Source organism: Prionailurus viverrinus, chromosome C1 (genome assembly GCF_022837055.1).
Source record: "Prionailurus viverrinus isolate Anna chromosome C1, UM_Priviv_1.0, whole genome shotgun sequence".
NCBI lineage: Eukaryota > Metazoa > Chordata > Mammalia > Carnivora > Felidae > Prionailurus > Prionailurus viverrinus.
The window spans coordinates 13,646,865-13,663,903 of NC_062568.1; the positions used below are offsets into that span (position 1 = coordinate 13,646,865).

The 17,039-nt window shown below is 46.6% G+C and overlaps 1 long non-coding RNA gene across 2 annotated transcripts; it reads left to right on the plus strand.

Annotated features, from left to right (window-relative positions):
- Positions 1-13,852: 13,852 nt before the first annotated feature.
- On the plus strand, positions 13,853-16,918 carry LOC125173272 (uncharacterized). 2 transcript variants are annotated; one of them, XR_007154981.1, is made up of 4 exons: positions 13,853-14,142; positions 15,100-15,323; positions 15,612-15,782; positions 16,471-16,918. It is a non-coding gene; the product is annotated as an uncharacterized LOC125173272 (long non-coding RNA). The 2 variants fall into 2 exon arrangements; XR_007154980.1 differs by having other exon boundaries at positions 15,100-15,782.
- The last annotated feature ends 121 nt before the right edge of the window (positions 16,919-17,039 follow it).

A 17,039-nucleotide genomic window follows, 5' to 3' on the forward strand; every position in this document is an offset into this window, starting at 1 on the left:
TAGGGGGAGAGAAATCATTCCACAGTCCTATGGTTAGGTCTCAGTCTTTTAGTGAGCTTACACCTCTGGACTGTGAACTTCACATGTGCTTCTCAGTCCCTCCTACTCCATATTAGGTGGGACAGGATGGCCAGAGGGAGCTGCGGTTAGGTATTTCCCTTCCTCCAGGTCAGTTAAGCTCTGATAAACCCTAGCAAGTTAGACTCCAGTTAAATAGTTTCTCCAGAAGCCAACCTTGCTAAGACAAACAGAATGCTCTAGTGTATTTCAAAATGGTTCCTTTTCCTCCTCCCCCTGCCAGAAGCATGCAGAAATTTTTCTATTTATTCACTGTGAGATCTGGGTTGAATTACAGAAGGTAAGGGGCGCCTGGGTGGCTCAGCCAGTTAGGCACGCAACTTTTAGCTCAGGTCATGATCTCACGGCTCCTGAGTTTGAGGCCCACATGGAGCTCTCTGCTGTCAGCACAGAGCTCACTTCAGATCCTCTGTTCCCCTCTCTCTCTGCCTCTCCCCCACTCTCTCCCTCTCCCAAAAATAAATATTTTTTTTAAATAATTTGAAAAAGTAAAGAATTACAGAAGGTAAAACTCACAAAAGCTTGGGGGCCTCTGGATGACTGTGTTCCCCCTGGAGTTTCTAACTCTCAGAATTGGTCATACTCAGCTCTGAGCAAATCATAAGCTATAGCTCTGGTTCCCAGACCCCAGCTCTGATTCTCTTCATTTGCTCATTGGTTCTTGCCAAGGGGGGGGGGGGGGGGGTAGTGGTTTGCCCTATGACCTCACTTCTCTTACAAATCAAAGACTTGTTAATTTTTCAGTTTGTTTCACTTTTTATTTGTTGTTAGGACAGAGTGGTGACTTCTAAGTCCAGAAACCGGAAGTCTAATATTTTATTTTTACTGATTTCCAGCTTATTTGTCAAATTTTAATCCTGCAAGATTTGCAAAGATTTCCTTTATGGTCCAATTTAACCAAGACTTGGAAGGATCAAACTGTTACCAAGTAACTTAACTGCATCCCAGAACAAAGTTCAAACATAATTAAAGTTAACAGAAAATAACCCAGCACCCAATAAAGTAAAATTCACAGTGTTTGGCACCCAAAGATTACCTGGCTTACAAAGAAGCAGAAAAATGTTATCTAAAAGGAAGAAAAAAAATTAATTAAAACCAACCCAGAACTGATACAGATTTTAGGATTAGCAGACAAGGGCATTAAAACAGTTATAGTAACTATATTATGTATGCTCAACAGTTAAGTGAATACATGGAAGAAAGTTTTAAAAGACCTAAATTGGGGTGCCTGCGTGGCTCAGTTGGTTAAGCGTGCAACTTCAGCTCGGGTCATGATCTCATGGCTCATGAGTTCAAGCCCCACATTGGGCTCTGTGCTGATAGCTCAGAGCCTGGAACCTGCTTCAGATTCTGTGTCTCCCTCTCTCTCTGCCCCTCCCCCACTCACACTCTGTCTCTCTCTCTCCCTCAAGAATAAATAAACATTAAAATTTTTTTTTAAATAAGTAAAAATAAAAGAACTAAATTAACCATCTACAAATGAAACTACAATGTGTGAGATAGAAAGACATTAGGAACAGATTAGACATTGCAAAGAAAAGATTAGTGAATTTGAAGACACAGAAAGTGATAAGTTTAAGATGTGTACTATAAACCTCACAGCAGCCACTAAATTAAGAAACACAGAGTTATAGCTAATAATCCAATGAAGCAAAGAGTGGAGTAACAAAAATACTCAATCCAAAAGGTAGAAAAGGAGGAAAAGGGAGCAAAGAACAGAGAGGACAAATAGAAAACAAATAGCAAGGTAATAATCAACCTAACCATATTTAAAAACCACATTAAATGTAACTGAATTAATTAGGGGCGCCCGGGCAGCTCAGTCAGTTAAGTGTCCGACTTCAGCTCAGGTCATGATCTCACGGTTTGTGAGTTCGAGCCCCGCGTCGGGCTCTGTGCTGACAGCTCAGAGCCTGATGCCTGCTTCGGATTCTGTGTCTCCCTCTCTCTCTGCCCCTCCCCTGCTCATGCTCTGTCTCTCTCTGCCTTTCAATAATAAATAAACGTTAAAAAAAATTTTTTTTAATTTTTTTCAACGTTTTTTATTTATTTTTGGGACAGAGAGAGACAGAGCATGAACGGGGGAGGGGCAGAGAGAGAGGGAGACACAGAATCGGAAACAGGCTCCAGGCTCTGAGCCATCAGCCCAGAGCCTGACGCGGGGCTTGAACTCACGGACCGCGAGATCGTGACCTGGCTGAAGTCGGACGCTTAACCGACTGCGCCACCCAGGCGCCCCTAAAAAAATTTTTTTTAATGTAACTGAATTAATTAAATGGCAGATTGTCAATTTGGATTTTTACAAAAAGATTCAACTATGTGTCTCCTAAAAAAAAAGAAAAAGACACTTTCAACATAAAGACACAGATATTTTGATAAAAACTAAAAGGGTAGAAAAAGACATATCCATGCTATCACTAAAAAAAAAAAAAAAAAAAAAAAAAAAGCCAAAATGGTTATATTAATACCAAAGTAGATTCAGAGACAAAATATAACCAGGAATATAGAAGGTCATTATATAATGACAAAGGGGTCAGCTCATCAGGAGAACACAAGAATCATAAGTGTTTATGCACCTGAAAGCAGAGCTCCAAGATTCATGATGCAAAAACTAATAGGACTGCAAGGGGTAATCTGGAATTATATTCAGAGGTTTCAACATCCCCCTGTCAATAAGGGATAAACAAGTAGACAAAATTCGTAAGGATACAGAAGGTATAAGCAACACTATCAACCACCTTGACCTAATTGACATTGATAGAACACTCAACAACTGCAGCATACATATTCTTTACAGTCAGATATGCAGGTCTGCAGCTTAGAAGAGCCTTCTATGCAGGAAAGAGACTTGAGAGTCATTAGCTTTAAGATGATAATCAGAGCCTTGAGCGTGGAGGCAAAGAGAGTGTGGAGGGTGAGAAGAGAGGATGAGTAAAGGAAGAAGAACCAGCAGGGCAACCTGAGGAGCAATCCAGACGTAGAAGCAGGAGAGTGGGTGTAATCAAGACCACTGAAGAGTGTTTCATGCAGGTACCAGCCCATACAGTCAAGCCTGTATTTACTCATTCAATAATTCTGAGCACCTGCTACATAGCAGGCACTGTGCCGGGGACACAACGGAGAGAGAAAAAGCAGACTTCGACTCTACTGTCCTGGAGTTCACAATCTAATGGGGAAGACAATCAAATAAATCTCACCAACAAATCTGTAATAACAAAGATGGTTGTGAGAGCATACACCAAAGGAATGTGAGCTTCCTGAGGAAGTAACATTTGAGCAAGATCAAGACAGGCAGGCACTAGATAAAAAGCACAGGCAACAAAAGAAAAAATAGGTAAAGTGGACTTCATCAAAATTAAATTTTTTTGTGCTTCAAAGGACATCATCAAGAAAGTGTAAACACACCCTGAGCACAGGAGAAAATGTTTGCAAAACATGTATCTGAAAAAGGATTTCTAACTAGAATATATTAAGAACTCCTAAAACTCAATAATAAAAAGACAAATAATCCAATTTAAAAATGAGCAGAGGATTTGAATAGACATTATCCAAAGTCATACAAATGGCTAATAAGCATGTAAAAGTATGCTCCAGATCATTTGCATTAAGGAAATGCAAATCAAAACCATAACGAGATATCGCTTCACGCCCAAAGGGATAGTCATAATGATAACTTTAAAAGTGGAAAATAACCAGTGTTGGAGAATGTATTAGTTTGCTAAAGCTACCATAACAAAGTACCATAAACTGAGTCCTTAAACAATAGATTTACTATCGCATAGTTTTAGACGTGTTAAAATATAAACTAAAGCGCATTAAAATTTCTAAGAGCTGGGGTCCCTGGGTGGCTCAGTTGGTTGAGTGTCAGACTCTTGATTTTGGCCCAGGGTCGTGAGATCAAGCCCCACCTTGCGCTCCGTGCTGAGTGCAGCCTACTTAAGATTCTCTGTCTCAAATTAAAAAAAAAAAAAAAAAAAAAAAAAAAGAGTTTATTTGAGCAAAAACTGATTTGAATCAGGCAGTATTCAATCTAGCAGATAGAAAGGACCTCTAAGGAGCTGTACAAAATGAAAGACTTTCATAGGCAGAAGACAGTGGAATAAGGAAGTTACAGCAGCAAAAAAGGAGCTTGGTTATTGCGAGTTACTTTCCCTTAGGGGACGGCAGAGGTCTATCTAGTGCTGATCAGGTGATTCCTGATTGACTGATTTAAGATTCCATTTCTGGGACAGTTGAAACTATAATTAAGTTAACTCTCAGTTTGGCGATGTGGGACTTAGTATAAGTGACTCCACTGTGGGTCTGTTGTCTTGCTTTTAACAGAGGCTAGAAGTCCAAGATCAAGGTGTCAGCAGAGCCAGCTCCCTCCAAAGGGGCTAGAGAAGGATCTGTCCCAAGCCTCTGTCCCAGCTTCTGGTAGTCGCTTGGTTTGTGGCAGCCTACCTCCAGTCTTCACAGGGCATTCTCCTTGTGTGTGAGTCTCTGGGTCCAGATTTCTCCTTTTAATACAAGACACCAGTCATATTGGATTAGAGGCACAACCTGCTCCAATATGACTTCATCTTAACTAATTACATATGCAATGACCCTATTTCCAAGTAAGTTCACATTCTGAGGGACTCTGGGACATATGAATTTTGGAGGGACATAATTCGACCCGTAACAGCAAGGATGTGGAGAAACTGGGACTCTCATACAGTGCTGGTGGGAATGTAAAATGGCGCAGCTACTCTGAAAAACAGTCTGGCGGTTTCTCAACATGTTAAACATAGAGTTACCATATGATCTAGCAGTTCCACTCCTAGCTATATATCCAAGAAAATGAAAACATATGTCCATACAAAAAATGATATACAAATATTCACAGCAGCATAACTCATAAAAGGCAAAAAGTGGAAACAAACCAAATGTCCTTCAACTGATGAATGGATGAACAAAATGTAGGATTATCACACCACAGAACATTATTTGGCAATAAAACAAATGAAGTACTTAAACTTACACAATATTATACATCAATTATATCTCAATAAAAACATAAATGAAGTACTGACACATGACTCAGCATGACAGCATAAATGAACCTTGAAAACGTTATGCTAGGTGAAAGAAGCCAGTCACAAGAGGTCACATAATGTACGATTTCATTTATAAGAAATGCAGGTTTGGCAATTTTGCAGATGCAGAAAGTAGACTGGTTGCCTAGGGCGGGGGAATTTGTGGAAGGTAGGGGGAGCTGGCTATTAATGGCTACAGGTTTCTTTCTAGGGTAATAAAAAGGTTCTGAAATTGATTGTGGTGAATATGAATATTCACTATGACTATGTGAATATGTGGTGACTATGAATATACCAAGTTTAACTGTATACTTCCAGTGGGTGAATTTTATAGTATGTGAATTATAGTTTAACAAAGCTATTACTTAAAACTAATAATAGGGGCACCTGGGTGGCTCAGTCGGTTAGCATCCAACTTCAGCTCAGGTCATGACCTCACAGTCTGTGAGTTCGAGCCCCGCGTCAGGCTCTGTGCTAACAGCTCAGAGCCTGGAGCCTGCTTCAGATTCTGTGTCTCCCTCTCTCTCTGCCCCTCCCCTGCTCATGATCTGCCTCTCTCTGTCTCAAAAATAAATAAAAACATTAAAATTTTTTAAAAAATAAAAATAATAAATAGGAATAAATAAACTCCTTACCATGCAAGCAAAAGAGGGAGGGGGAGGAACATTCCAGTAAAAAACAATCACCAGAAGGTGAGCTCCAGAATGGCAGCAATTTTTGCCAGTTTTGTTCACTGCTGTAGTCCCAGCACCAAAACAATGTCTGGTAAATAGTAGGTCTGGTGTGTGTATACACACACACACACACATATAGTATATAATATAATGTATTACATAGTAACATGTGCAAAAGCCTTGTGGCTAGCTGTCTGTAGAGCATGTGGCTCTTGATCTTGGGTTATGAGTTCGAGCCCCAAGTTGGGGGTAGAGTTTACTTAAAAAAAAAAATTAGAAAAAAAAATCCTGGTATCTAGAAAAGAGCACTTGCCTCTGGAGAAAAGATTCAGTGTGTGTGACTGGACGGAAGAGGACGGGCAGACCGTGCAAGTTAGAGATTTGTATCTTAATCCTAAAAGCAATGGGGAGCCACTGAGGGATTTTTAAGTGGAGATGATCAGATTTGCATTTCAAAAGACCCCACCAATAGCAGGGGACAGTCAATTAAGGTAAGGACTGAAAAGTTGGATTTAGCAACAAAGAAGTTGTTGGTGACCTTGGACAAAATCAGTCCAGGTAGTGAGATGGAGTGACTAATTTGGGGAACTGGAAAGGAAGTAGAGCTAGCAAAATTATCCTACACTTGGTAAGACCTCTCCTTATTCTCAAGTCTCCAAGGAAACCGACCAAAAATATACTTGGCTTGGGAAATAACAAAAGACATGTTCGCATGAATATTCACACACAGCCGGTTCACCAGCTGATTCTGTTTCTGTTCAAGGATTCCACACTTCTCACCCTGACACAGACTGAGGACCTGTGGCCACAGCTCTTGGTTCTCTCTCACCAAATGCTGGCCTTTCGTTGCTGGGAGCGGTGGATAGAAGGCCACAGAGCAGGCTGCCATCATCTGAGATGTGGGGGCGCTTCGGAAACAGAACTTGTCCCCTTTTAGCTTCGCTGCACCTCTCACCTGAACTACGTACAACCCAGAACCCAAGGGCAAGCCAAGTAGATGCACTGAAGCCCTATTCACAGAAAACTAAAGGGAAAAGCCTTTGGAATAGGGCACTTGTCCATGGTGACCAGATGTCTGAACTGAGAACCAAAAAGACTGGGTTCTAATTCTCATTCTGCCAGTCACAGTAGCAACTTAACCTCTCCAGGCTTCCATCTGCTTCCATCTCAGAAATTACGAGAATAAACACATGCCTTGCCCTGATCAGAGTGATTAGGAGGAAATGACAACTGCACAAGGGTGTATCTAGATTTTGTGGGGCCTGAAGTTTTTATCATTTCATAGGACCCCTTTAAGAAAAAGAATATAGGGGCGCCTGGGTGGCTCAGTCGGTTGAGCATCCGACTTTGGCTCAGGTCGTGATCTCGCGGTCCCTGAGTTCGAGCCCCGCGTCGGGCTCTGGGCTGATGGCTCAGAGCCTGGAGCCTGCTTCCGATTCTGTGTCTCCCTCTCTCTCTGACCCTCCCCCATTCATGCTCTGTCTCTCTCTGTCTCAAAAATAAATAAATGTTAAAAAAAAAATTTTAAAAAAAGAAAAAGAATATAAAATTTTAAGAACAAAATTAGGTACAGATGTGAATATTTATAATGAGAAATTACATCAAACTACAAATTTTAAAAAGGTAATACAAAAAATTTTTCTATTTTTTTAAAATTACACATTTGTGGGGCGCCTGGGTGGCGCAGTCGGTTGAGCGTCCGACTTCAGCCAGGTCACGATCTCGCGGTCCGTGAGTTCGAGCCCCGCGTCGGGCTCTGGGCTGATGGCTCAGAGCCTGGAGCCTGTTTCCGATTCTGTGTCTCCCTCTCTCTCTGCCCCTCCCCCGTTCATGCTCTGTCTCTCCCTGTCCCAAAAATAAATAAACGTTGAAAAAAAAAAAAGAGTCTCTTATGATTTGTTTCCCTGAAGCCCTCCATGATATGCCACAAGCCATCACCTCCAGTTTTTCTCCTTTGCACACCATGTTACACTGAAACAGCAGAGTCCCGTAATCAGGTTGATCCTAAGGCAAGACCTGACTGAGGTTCTGGTTCCTTAGCCTCTCTTGGTTCCTGACTATTCCCCGAGCCTGATTCTGGAGGCTTCATGTCAATTTTGTGTGTTTCCGGATATCATTCCAGGAAATTTCTCTTCTACTTAAGTGAACCAGAGTCCATTTCTGTTGTCTGCAATTAAGAACCCTAATCGGCACAAAGACCCATTGAAATCTTCAGCCAGAGGAAGTGACATGATCAGAGCACTTTATGGGCGAGAAAAAATAGAAAAATCTGATAAAGATAGATTGAAGAGAGAAAAACAGGAATGAGAGAGGCCAGTTGGGAGGTCTTCATGACGTTTGGGGTGTATGATGAAGCACAATATTGCCAGTGCCAAAGAAGTGGGAGAAACAGCAGCTTTTGGCCACTGACTGGATATGGAAAAAAGAAGAGAAGGGAAAGTCCACGTTGACAGAGTTTTGAGTCTTAGCAACTAGGAAAACAATAATGTTACAAAGAGAAACAAGCAAGTCAGGGAAAACAGTTTGGAGGGGGAAATCTTCCATTCATTTATTCAACAACTATTAATTGCCTGCTCTATGCCAGGCACTGTTCTAGGCATTGGGAAGACAGCTGTGGGGAAAACAAAGTCAGTTCTAAATTAATAAGTACATACATGAGATAATGAACCTGCTTTAATAAAGCTTCAGTTTGTGGTGCCACAGACCCACATCAGAACATATCTAACTGGCAGCCAGAACTTCAAGAAAAATCCTAGGCTGGGCCTGAAGACAAATTGGTAGTCATTGTCATAGATGTTCATTCATTTATTCATTCACTTGTATTTATTGAGTACCTACTATGTACTCAGTACCATTCTTGCCATAGACATACAACAAAAAAAATAAAAGAGGGGCTCAGCTCTCATGGAGTTTCCATTATAGAGTACAGAGACAGACAGTAAACAAATACACAAATATGTCAGATATGTGATGTGTACTATGAAGAGAAATAAAGCAAGGGAAAAGGAAGAGGAAGTTTGCTGTTTTAGATAAGATAGGTTGTTCTGCAAAGTCCCCTCTTGTAAGGAGATATCTGAGTGAAGTCCTGAATGAAGAGAGGCAACATCCACATGGTTACTAGGGGAAACCTATTTCAGGCAGAGGGAATAGTAAGTGCAAAGGCCCTGAGGCAGGACAATTTGGTTTCCGCAAAGAACAGCCAAGAGAACAGTGTGGCTAAAGTAAATGGGTAAGGGCAAGAGTAGGAAAAGAGGTAAAGGTGGGAATGGGAGTGGGAGCCAGATCCTGTAGGGCCTTGCAAGTCATTGCAAGTACTTTGGCTCTTGTTCTGAATGAGATAGAAAGACTTTGGAGAATTTTGAGCAGAGGAAGCACACGACATGACTAACACTTTAAAAGGATTGTTCTGGCTGCTATATATAGAGTAGACTGGGGGTGTGCAAGGGCAGAAGCAGGGAGACCAACTAGCAGACAACTGCAGTCATTCAAGGCAAGAGACCCGGGGTGGCTTGGACCAGGATGGTGATGAGGGAGGACATGACATGTGATCAGACTCTAGAAATAAACAGAAGGAGAACCGACAGGATTTTCTGATAGATTGCATGTGAGGTGTCAGAGAAATAAAGGAGTCCAATGTCTCCAGAGCTTTTAATAGGAGCAGCTAGGAGAGCAGTTGCCATTTACTGAATAGAAAGAATTGAGAATTATATCCAGAGCTTCAAGAAAGAGTAAAACTGTCCCCAGCTTTCCTGCCTGGAAGGAATAATTTGGCTCCCAAGCCATGATGGGGGCCCAAAGTAAAACACTCCTGTGAGGGCAAGGGGCAGGGGTGCATTAGCCTAGCATAGGCTATCAAGGCCGAGATGGGAGAAGCTGAAGTCTGCAAGGGGAGTGGAGGGAGCAGCAGCAATGGCAGCGATTTACAAAGGGATTAAATAACCCTTCTAACAAGGGAGGAGGACACCACAGAAATAGAAAGGGAGAAAATGAAAATATTTAAATGTTTATTTTTGAGAGAGAGAGAGAGTAAGGGAGGGGCAGAGAGAGGGAGACACCGAATTTGAAGCAGGCTCCAGGCTCTGAGCTGTCAGCACAGAGCCTGATGTGGGGCTTGAACCCATGAGACGTGAGATCATGACCTGGGCCGAAGTCAGATAACCAACCGAGCCCCCCAGGCACCCCAGAAAGGGAGAAAATTAGAATAAACCTTGTGGTGTTGGACTGGAATTGAAGGTATGGTGTGCACTCTTGGCTTTCTGCATAGAGAGATTGATCTATCAATAAATAGAAATGTGTGTGTGTGTGTGTGTATATATATACACATATATATGTGTGTGTGTATATATATATATATGTGTGTATATATATGTGTATATATATATATGTGTGTGTGTGTGTGTGTGTGTATATATATATATATATATATATATTTCCTAGCACTGTCCACTGAGAGGCCCAAAAGCAGTGACACTCCAAGAACAATGAACACACCTAGCACCCAGATCTTGATTTCTAAATATCACTCTCCATTAAAAAAGAACAAAGGTGCCTTGGATAAATGGCTGGTTGCAGGGCTGGAGCAGAGAAAGTACAAGATGAGCCTGGAAGTAAGGAAGTGCTCAAAGAATTATGATAGAAGCCAGCTTGGCAGGTGGCCAAATCTGGGAAATTTTTGAGCATCAAAATAAATAACGATTCAACAAGTAAAACACTCACGCCTATAATAATGGGGCCAAAGATGCATACCCCTAATGTAATCATGAGGAAACACAGATAAACCCAAATTGAGAGACATTCTGCAATATAATAGGTCTGCAGTCTTTTGAATTGTCCTGATCACGAAAGCAAAAGAAACCTTAGACACTGTCTGAGACTGAAGGAGTCTGGAAAGACATGATAACTGAATGTAATTAATAATTCTGGACCTGGATCCTTTCATCATTAGGCCAATTGATGAAAGTGCAATAAGGTCTGGGTATTAGACAATATGAATGTATCAATGTTAATTTCCTGATCATGAGCATTGCATTGTTATGTAGGAGAATGTCCTTTAAAAAAATCTATTCATTTTTTGAGAGAGAGAGCGTGGGTGGGCAAGGGACAGAGAGAGAGGGAGACACAGAATCTGAAGCAGATTCCAGGCTCTGAGCTGTCAGCACAGAGCCCTACGGGAGGTGTGAATTCATGAACCTGTGAGATCATGACCTGAGCTGAAGTCAGACACTCAACCACTCAACTGACTGAGCCACCCAGGTGCCCCAAGAACGTCCTTTTTTTGTAAGACATATACACCAAAGTATATGGAGTGATGGGACATCATGTAAGCAACTTACTCCCAAGTGGTTCAAGGAAGGGGAAAGTTCTTTGTATATTGTAATTTTTCTTTTACATCAAATAAAAAGAAAAAAGACAAGGAAGGAGTGAATGAAATCCCTGAGGCAGTGGGGAGTGAGGGGGCGTGGTCAGCCAGTGCACAAAATAGTAGAATATTTCTAAGGAGAGGGCAGTTAATGATGTGTCATGTTGCAAAGAGATGGAAGAGGAGCAAGACTGAGGGAAAAAAAAGTATTAAACTTACAAAATTGTTTCTATGTTATCAATCAGGGCAACAGCTGTTTACATATGCAGCATAATGGGAGCTAAATCAGTTATTCATCACGAGAATGCTGGCTGTGCCTATGGATTTCTACAACTTCTTGGCATCCTGGGCCTTGGGATTCAGAGGCTGGAAACCTGCTTTCACTACAAACCATCACGATTTTAAGAAGAAAATCCTAATGACATAATCATATTAGCTCTTGTCAGGATGGCAGATCTCCCTAATTCCTAGTTTTAGGTTTCTTTCTTTAGTATATTCTCATTATATGCAATGCTCACATTTGGGGCCAAAAATATTCTGAATATGGAATTATTGTGCCCAAGTAATACGTGTTCATTATAAACAAAAGTGTGGATAAAGAGAACAAATTTTAAACCACCTATAATCCCATCATCCAGAAATAGTTTCCATTAGCAATTTGCTGCTTATTTTAGACTTTTAAAATTCAAATCACATCTATAAATTTTTGTTGCACTAAAGGAAGGATCCTGCCCTGTGCTATTTTGTATCTTGTACACACACACACACACACACACACACACACACCATATAGAGCAAACACTGTCTCAGTCACTAAATATGCTTCAACCACCTCACTTTTAAGGACGCTGTGAAGAATTCCATTGAGCAGATGGGCGTTGATTTATGTAATCATGTTCCTATTTGAGGACTTTTGCATTGGGCGCAGAGAGACCGCGCCTCAGAACTTGCCCACGAAGCAGGGACGACTAGGGAGGATGAGAGGTTGGGGGATAGCTAAGTCACACGGAACAAGGTTTCAAGTACACAGAGACTTCAAGTACACAGAGGAAAGGTCATCGAGGCCACGGCCGGCAGAATTCGAAGAGCTGAAGGAGTCGGGTTGTACCCCAGGACAAGGGGCGCCGAATGGGTGGACCTCGAGACCCGAAGAACTGAAGCGAGACCCGTGGTGGTGGCGGCGGCTGCGGGCGGCCCAGGCTCGAAAGCTAGTGCACCACCGCTCCTCACCAACAGAGGGCGCTGGGGCCACAGCAGTACGCAGTGGGCGGGTGCCAGCTGCCGGCCAGATGTGGGGAGCTGGACCGCGGGAGACGCTAGCTCAACCCCAGCCCCTCCAGGCCTGCAGGCAGGGAGAGAGCGAAGACGGGATGCAGGGGCAAGGGTGATGGCAGAATACGCCACCATCGCTGCTCTGCAGGGTCCTAGTTTGCCTTCCCTTGTAGGGCAGAAGTGAGGAGAAAGAAGCCTCCTGCCCAGAAGGGACTCTGATTCCCACAAAAGCAAAGTATGGGCTGGCAGCCACCCTGAGGCTGGCTCAGCAAGACAGAGCCAGGTCCACCGGGTGGGGCTCCGGGCCAGGGGAGACCCACGCGACTGTCTGCGGCGGGAAAGAGAGCCGGCCTTGAGGGCTTTGAGCTTCTGGAGTACCCAGCCCTCGAGTCCAGACGTCCAACACACACACCACACACCACACCACACCACACCACACCACACACAACCTCCCTGCACTCTTTCTGCCCGGGTGCGGTGTGCATTCAAGAAGAGAGAAATTGAGGCACAGCCGGACAGAGCACTAACTAGACCTGTCCCCCCCTCCCCGCCCCCCCCCCCATGTTGCCTGCAGCGGAGAAGTTGGGCTAGAGGGCCGCAGTTCGAAGTTCCAATTAAGGATCCTGGGCCGGGGACAACCCCAGGGACCCCGCCCCCTTGGCCTGCCAGCTGTCCCCACCCCGGCTGCTTCCCTGACTCCGGAGTAATCAGCTGCTGCGCACGGCTGTAATTGACGGTGCAGGCCCGGTCTGGCAGAGGGCCGGCGGGCGGCGCAGGGGCGGGCGAGGGGCTTAATTGCAGGGCTTCAGGTCGCAGTCTGTGCTGCAGCTTCGCTTGGGGTGGGGGAAGGAAAGGGACAAACACTAAGCTCGCAGAGCCTGGTCTCAGGGGGAAGCTAAAAGACCTTCCATTCGGTAGTAGGGGATCCCTTCCCCGGAAAGTGGGGACGGAGGGGCTTGAACCCTAGCGAGAGTTTCGGAGGAGGAGCTGGACGTCTCTGGAGAGCTAGGCAGAGGGGGGTAGATTCCAAACTCCCCACCCCAACCCCAAGGAGCCCTGGTTCATCCTGTCCGAGACTCCTCCCCTCGTTATGACCCTCCCTCCACCACCACCCGCCGCTTCCCTTTCTGCCGCCCCCGTCACCCCCCCCCCCTCTTCTCGTATCCCCAGGGCGCTCCCACCCTGGGGAAGAATGTGCCCTCCTAGCGCACCCTTGCCATGGTAACGGCACACCCCCACCCCCGCGCACCGCAGCGGCCGGGCCTGGCCCGCAGGGCGGCGAGAAAAGGGGGAGTGGGCGCCTCCCAGCCCCGCGGACACACCTCGACTGCCCTGGTTGCCACAGTAACCGGGGAAGTTTCGAAGTGCGCAGGCGCAAAGTGGCACAGGGCTCTACTCCTGATCCTTCACCCCTCTAATCCACCAGCAGAGAACCCTGGCTCCTAGGAGAGACTGCCACTCATCCCCCTCCACCCCCGCGCAACTTCAAGGACAAAGTCTGGAGAGGGATCATGGGGCGTCCCAGCTTCCACGCGCCTCAAGCCTAGGGAGCAAACGTGGCCAGAGGGCCCAAAGAGTCTGAAACCTGAAAAGGGATCCCCCTGTCCCCAGCCCGTCCACCTCCCCAACAGAGCCTGAGGGGGGCGCTGGCAGCAGGAAGCCCGGAATGGCCCCGGAGGCGCACAGGCCCCACAGTGGAGCGGTGATTACAGGGACCTGTCCCTCCCGCCCCCGGCTCCCACTCTCATTAAGTCATTTTTTCCCCTGTTGGAAAGTCCCCGTGCCTTGAGCGCAGGGGTTGGGGCGACCGCAGGCAGCTGCCGGCAACCACATGAGAAGGGGGGGTGGTGGAGGGGAGGAAGGGGGCCGCGACTAGAGCCTGGCCAAACTCCAACGTGGAAGGCCCCCTGCCGGGGGCTAGCTGGGGGCGCATTGATCTGGGAGGAGGAGGGCTTGGAGAAGCTGACGTAGCTTCTCATCCTGGGTCTTCCTAGAGTTGTTAGGGCCTCTACCTCTGCCTCTTTCCTCTTATTTCAGCCCTGGGACCTTGAGTGACTGGAAAGCAGGATGCCTGGGTTCTGATCCCCACCCCGGTCTGGCTGCCGCTCCCTGACCCTTAACCTGACCACTGCCTGCTGATCTGTCCACCACCCTCATTCTCTGTTAGTTCTCCCTCTCCCTCCAGCTGGGGCCATCCAGGCTCTATCAGACCATACTAGTTTTTCCTCCTGCAAGGAGGTGACCCAGGGTCCATCAAGGTGAAAGGTATTGGGGACCAGGACAGTTCCCTTCCCCTCTAATCTATGGTCCACCATCTGTTCTTATTCCAAAATTGCAACCCTGGTCCTCCCCCAAGCTATTTGGCAAGTTCTTCCTCCCATCTACCTCCATCACCCCCAATTTCCAGTCAGCACATTGATTTCTGTCTCGGCCTTCAGCCAGGATGCCTAAGCCCCGTGCCCCTTGGGCCCTATCTTCCTGCCCTTCATCACCTCCACATCTCCCTTTAGGACCATTGCCAGATCCTACATCCCCCTTTTCAGTTGTGGGCTCCAGCTTTTGCCCTGAGACCCTAGCCAGCTTCTGGCCCGGAGGGAGGATATGGAGTGGGTAACGCCTTGTTTGTTCCTTCCCCAACTTTCACTCTCTTCCTTTACAGATCCTGCCGGCATATATCAGCTCACCAGGACTTGACTGGAACACGTCCTTCCCCCCACAACGTGGTGTCCAGCCCCTGCCCCACCCCACCGCTCACTCCTCTCTGGAGGCAGCAGGCTCTGCAGTATTCCTGCTCCTACCTCATTATCCCAGCCCTGATCCTGTATCTCTCCAGTCTCTCCTCCCCCTGGCTCTGTGCTCCTTAAGCCTGGAAGGCACCGGAGGGTGAGGTCAAAGCTAATACACAGTGGACACTGCTGGGGGTGGGAGTGCTCCCCACTCAGGCCTCTCTTCCTCACCCCCTACCTCTTTTCTCCTCCTCCCTGGGATGGGAGGGAGCAAGGGGGCGGGGAACCCAGCCCCCACAGCTCCCTCCTGGGTGAACAAGAGGAAAGGAATGAGGCAGGTGTGTCGGGCTGCTCCTGCTTACCCCTCCTCCCCGGGGGGACTCTAACCCGCCTGCCTGTGGGGCTGTCTTTTGGGGGTTGGGGAGAGAAACTCTGTCCTCCCCAGAAGCAGCGGAGCTGAGCATGTGGAAGGCCTGGCTGTCGTAGGCATGTCCAGGAGCTGCCGGGATGCAGGCAGTTGGAGGAGAGGAAGCTGAAGGCAAGCTAGTTGGGGCAAAACTCCCAACAGGGATACACCACCAGGAGAGCGGCCTTTCCTTCTCACCCCTACCCTGAGGTAGGGAGACATGGGCTAAGGAAATATGGGGGTTCGTGTAGGCTGGCAATCGGGAAAAGGAACAAGACTTCATCCTTGTCTGGTTCATCCAGAAGGGTGCCATTCTGGGTAAAATGAGGCAGGAAGCAGGATCCTCAACTTGGAGCAGCAGGAGGTCTGGATGAAGTAGGTGAAGTGTTCTTTCTCTGAGATCCCGACCACTCTACCTCCCTCTCTACCGCCCTCCTCCTTGAGGGTTTGGGACAAAGGAGGCCGAGGAAGGATGTCCCTTCGCCTCTGGCCTTACTTACATACCCCATCTCCCCTGCATGCACGCAGAGAGACCAGCATCCAGACAGTGAGTCTCCTGGCCCTCCCCCACCACCCTCCTCCCTGCCGCACCTTCTAGCCCCACCTGCTCCCTGGGGCGCTGGGCTGGCTGGGTTGAGCTGGGTCTTGCCCAGGATTACTCCTCGCAGAGTGTCTGTCTCTGCCGAAGGGTGCTGCTGGGCACCGCCACTCGTCCTGGCTTGTGGCAGAGGGCTCAGGCACAAGGTGGACAGCTAGAGCTCCGGAACTGAGAGCTCCGGATCCAGCTTCTTGTCAACATCCCCCTTAGCCTCCATTCAGGCAGGTTCCATCTGGTTTGGAAGATGGCTGTAGTTTCCTAACTGGCCCCTTGTTGTTAACTCCTCCCCTCTTCGTTCAGTTCCCCAGCACAGTGAGCCATGTGGGAATCAGACCATGACACTCACCTGTTCAAGACCCTCTGAAAGTTTCTCATTCCTCTGAAAATCCCAACTCCTTACGATGGCCCAGAGGGACATGTGATGTGACTCTTGCCTGCCCTCCGAGCTCCTCTCCTGCTAACCTGCCCTTGATTGCTTCATCCGATCACACTGGCCTCTTGGCTGTTCCTCCTGAGGAGATCTCTCTCACCACCGACCTTTGGCATTCACATGGCCTCGGCCTGGAAAGCCCTTTCCCTCAATCTGTGCGGGGCTGTCTTCGGCACACAGGTCTCAGCATGAGTAACATAACTCAGAGAGGCCTTCCCAGACCAATGACTTTATCTAAAGAGGCCACACTCCTACCTATGTGTCTTATTCATCAATACCTCGTACCTTATTCATCAATAAATGAATCGATGAAAAAGATGTGGGGTGTGAGTGTGTGTATACATGCAGCCATAACAAAGGAGGAGATCTTGCCATGTGCAACCATATGGATGGACCTTGTGGGTATTATGCTAAGTGTAATAAGTCTGACTAGTAAAGA